Below are 5,000 nucleotides of genomic sequence, written 5' to 3' on the forward strand. Positions count from 1 at the left end.
CATTCTATTGATATAGCCCGCTAGGGGAGTGCCCCACTACGGCCCTCTCTCTGTCAGGGCCGTCCTTGGGTGCTTTTTACACACTTTAAGAAATCACGATGGATGCAGATTGCTATTAATCCTCCGTGCAACTGGTGATTGAAAACGTGCATCTGGTAACCCAAAATTTCAAATATGGTTCAAAATGAATTTAAAGGCACCCCTCTCATTGTTGCCCGCTATGGGAGCACCCCACTAAGGCCCTGTCTCGGTCGGGCCCGTCCTGAGTGCTTTATAGACACTTTAAGAAATCGCGATGGATGCAGATTGCTATTAATCCTCCGTGCAACTGGTGATTGAAAATGTGCAACTGGTGATTGAAAACGTGCACCTGGTCACCCAAAACACGGTTCTCTATGCGGTTAGCGGTGTTCCATCTATTCATGTCCGCTTATGGCGCACCCTACTACGGACCTTTAGCAATGGGGGCCGGCCCGAATTATTTATGGAAGGTCTGATGATGATTTTTTTTTTTTTTCACCATCTCTTTCTCTCTCTGCCGGGGCCGGCCAAGAGTGCTTTATGGACGGTTTAAAACATGACTATGGATGCAAATGCTCATTTTCCTCCGTGCACCTGGTGATTGAAAACGTGCATCTGGTAACCCAAAAATTATAAAAGGGTTTTAAATACTTTTACCCGTCATTCTATTGATATAGCCCGCTAGGGGAGTGCCCCACTACGGCCCTCTCTCTGTCAGGGCCGTCCTTGGGTGCTTTTTACACACTTTAAGAAATCACGATGGATGCAGATTGCTATTAATCCTCCGTGCAACTGGTGATTGAAAACGTGCATCTGGTAACCCAAAATTTCAAATATGGTTCAAAATGAATTTAAAGGCACCCCTCTCATTGTTGCCCGCTATGGGAGCACCCCACTAAGGCCCTGTCTCGGTCGGGCCCGTCCTGAGTGCTTTATAGACACTTTAAGAAATCGCGATGGATGCAGATTGCTATTAATCCTCCGTGCAACTGGTGATTGAAAATGTGCAACTGGTGATTGAAAACGTGCACCTGGTCACCCAAAACACGGTTCTCTATGCGGTTAGCGGTGTTCCATCTATTCATGTCCGCTTATGGCGCACCCTACTACGGACCTTTAGCAATGGGGGCCGGCCCGAATTATTTATGGAAGGTCTGATGATGATTTTTTTTTTTTTTCACCATCTCTTTCTCTCTCTGCCGGGGCCGGCCAAGAGTGCTTTATGGACGGTTTAAAACATGACTATGGATGCAAATGCTCATTTTCCTCCGTGCACCTGGTGATTGAAAACGTGCATCTGGTAACCCAAAAATTATAAAAGGGTTTTAAATACTTTTACCCGTCATTCTATTGATATAGCCCGCTAGGGGAGTGCCCCACTACGGCCCTCTCTCTGTCAGGGCCGTCCTTGGGTGCTTTTTACACACTTTAAGAAATCACGATGGATGCAGATTGCTATTAATCCTCCGTGCAACTGGTGATTGAAAACGTGCATCTGGTAACCCAAAATTTCAAATATGGTTCAAAATGAATTTAAAGGCACCCCTCTCATTGTTGCCCGCTATGGGAGCACCCCACTAAGGCCCTGTCTCGGTCGGGCCCGTCCTGAGTGCTTTATAGACACTTTAAGAAATCGCGATGGATGCAGATTGCTATTAATCCTCCGTGCAACTGGTGATTGAAAATGTGCAACTGGTGATTGAAAACGTGCACCTGGTCACCCAAAACACGGTTCTCTATGCGGTTAGCGGTGTTCCATCTATTCATGTCCGCTTATGGCGCACCCTACTACGGACCTTTAGCAATGGGGGCCGGCCCGAATTATTTATGGAAGGTCTGATGATGATTTTTTTTTTTTTTCACCATCTCTTTCTCTCTCTGCCGGGGCCGGCCAAGAGTGCTTTATGGACGGTTTAAAACATGACTATGGATGCAAATGCTCATTTTCCTCCGTGCACCTGGTGATTGAAAACGTGCATCTGGTAACCCAAAAATTATAAAAGGGTTTTAAATACTTTTACCCGTCATTCTATTGATATAGCCCGCTAGGGGAGTGCCCCACTACGGCCCTCTCTCTGTCAGGGCCGTCCTTGGGTGCTTTTTACACACTTTAAGAAATCACGATGGATGCAGATTGCTATTAATCCTCCGTGCAACTGGTGATTGAAAACGTGCATCTGGTAACCCAAAATTTCAAATATGGTTCAAAATGAATTTAAAGGCACCCCTCTCATTGTTGCCCGCTATGGGAGCACCCCACTAAGGCCCTGTCTCGGTCGGGCCCGTCCTGAGTGCTTTATAGACACTTTAAGAAATCGCGATGGATGCAGATTGCTATTAATCCTCCGTGCAACTGGTGATTGAAAATGTGCAACTGGTGATTGAAAACGTGCACCTGGTCACCCAAAACACGGTTCTCTATGCGGTTAGCGGTGTTCCATCTATTCATGTCCGCTTATGGCGCACCCTACTACGGACCTTTAGCAATGGGGGCCGGCCCGAATTATTTATGGAAGGTCTGATGATGATTTTTTTTTTTTTTCACCATCTCTTTCTCTCTCTGCCGGGGCCGGCCAAGAGTGCTTTATGGACGGTTTAAAACATGACTATGGATGCAAATGCTCATTTTCCTCCGTGCACCTGGTGATTGAAAACGTGCATCTGGTAACCCAAAAATTATAAAAGGGTTTTAAATACTTTTACCCGTCATTCTATTGATATAGCCCGCTAGGGGAGTGCCCCACTACGGCCCTCTCTCTGTCAGGGCCGTCCTTGGGTGCTTTTTACACACTTTAAGAAATCACGATGGATGCAGATTGCTATTAATCCTCCGTGCAACTGGTGATTGAAAACGTGCATCTGGTAACCCAAAATTTCAAATATGGTTCAAAATGAATTTAAAGGCACCCCTCTCATTGTTGCCCGCTATGGGAGCACCCCACTAAGGCCCTGTCTCGGTCGGGCCCGTCCTGAGTGCTTTATAGACACTTTAAGAAATCGCGATGGATGCAGATTGCTATTAATCCTCCGTGCAACTGGTGATTGAAAATGTGCAACTGGTGATTGAAAACGTGCACCTGGTCACCCAAAACACGGTTCTCTATGCGGTTAGCGGTGTTCCATCTATTCATGTCCGCTTATGGCGCACCCTACTACGGACCTTTAGCAATGGGGGCCGGCCCGAATTATTTATGGAAGGTCTGATGATGATTTTTTTTTTTTTTTCACCATCTCTTTCTCTCTCTGCCGGGGCCGGCCAAGAGTGCTTTATGGACGGTTTAAAACATGACTATGGATGCAAATGCTCATTTTCCTCCGTGCACCTGGTGATTGAAAACGTGCATCTGGTAACCCAAAAATTATAAAAGGGTTTTAAATACTTTTACCCGTCATTCTATTGATATAGCCCGCTAGGGGAGTGCCCCACTACGGCCCTCTCTCTGTCAGGGCCGTCCTTGGGTGCTTTTTACACACTTTAAGAAATCACGATGGATGCAGATTGCTATTAATCCTCCGTGCAACTGGTGATTGAAAACGTGCATCTGGTAACCCAAAATTTCAAATATGGTTCAAAATGAATTTAAAGGCACCCCTCTCATTGTTGCCCGCTATGGGAGCACCCCACTAAGGCCCTGTCTCGGTCGGGCCCGTCCTGAGTGCTTTATAGACACTTTAAGAAATCGCGATGGATGCAGATTGCTATTAATCCTCCGTGCAACTGGTGATTGAAAATGTGCAACTGGTGATTGAAAACGTGCACCTGGTCACCCAAAACACGGTTCTCTATGCGGTTAGCGGTGTTCCATCTATTCATGTCCGCTTATGGCGCACCCTACTACGGACCTTTAGCAATGGGGGCCGGCCCGAATTATTTATGGAAGGTCTGATGATGATTTTTTTTTTTTTTCACCATCTCTTTCTCTCTCTGCCGGGGCCGGCCAAGAGTGCTTTATGGACGGTTTAAAACATGACTATGGATGCAAATGCTCATTTTCCTCCGTGCACCTGGTGATTGAAAACGTGCATCTGGTAACCCAAAATTATAAAAGGGTTTTAAATACTTTTACCCGTCATTCTATTGATATAGCCCGCTAGGGGAGTGCCCCACTACGGCCCTCTCTCTGTCAGGGCCGTCCTTGGGTGCTTTTTACACACTTTAAGAAATCACGATGGATGCAGATTGCTATTAATCCTCCGTGCAACTGGTGATTGAAAACGTGCATCTGGTAACCCAAAAATTATAAAACGGTTTTAAATACTTTTACCGGTCATTCTATTGATATAGCCCGCTATGGGAGCACCCCACTAAGGCCCTGTCTCGGTCGGGGCCGTCCTTCAGTGCTTTATATACAGTTTCATATATTACGATGGATGCAGATTGTGATTGTTTTCCAAAAGACCCGTGTGCATCTGGTAACCCAAAAATTATAAAACTGTTTTAAATCATTTTACCGGTCATTCTATTGATATAGCCCGCTAGGGGAGTACCCTACTACGGCCCTCTCTCGGTCAGGCCCGTCCTTAGGTGCTTTATATACAGTTTAAGATATTACGATGGATGCAGATTGTGATTGTTTTCCAAAAGACCCGTGTGCATCTGGTAACCCAAAAATTAAAATATGGTTCAAAACCCGGGTAACACCACTCTATTTACGGACATGACAGTAGAGCTTACCCCCTGGAGCTATTGACCTCCAGGCTTGTAGGCCCTTACTCACCACCCGGGTATCACCCCTCTATTTCGGGGATGATACCAGCAGGGGACCCCCCCCACCTCCACAACCTCGCATACCAGGTGAACCAGGGCACCCACACTTAAGCACCCCTCCTCGGACATTAAAGCAGATAACCGCGCTGTTATGAACCGCGTGCACCTGGTCACCCAAATGGAACTTGTGCACCTGGTCACCCAAAAGGACCGGCGTGCACCTGGTCACCCAAAGGCCGGCGTGCACCTGGTCACCCAAAAGGACCATGTG

The sequence above is a fragment of the Oncorhynchus mykiss genome, unplaced genomic scaffold (genome assembly GCF_013265735.2).
Source record: "Oncorhynchus mykiss isolate Arlee unplaced genomic scaffold, USDA_OmykA_1.1 un_scaffold_210, whole genome shotgun sequence".
NCBI classification, from domain to species: Eukaryota; Metazoa; Chordata; class Actinopteri; order Salmoniformes; family Salmonidae; genus Oncorhynchus; species Oncorhynchus mykiss.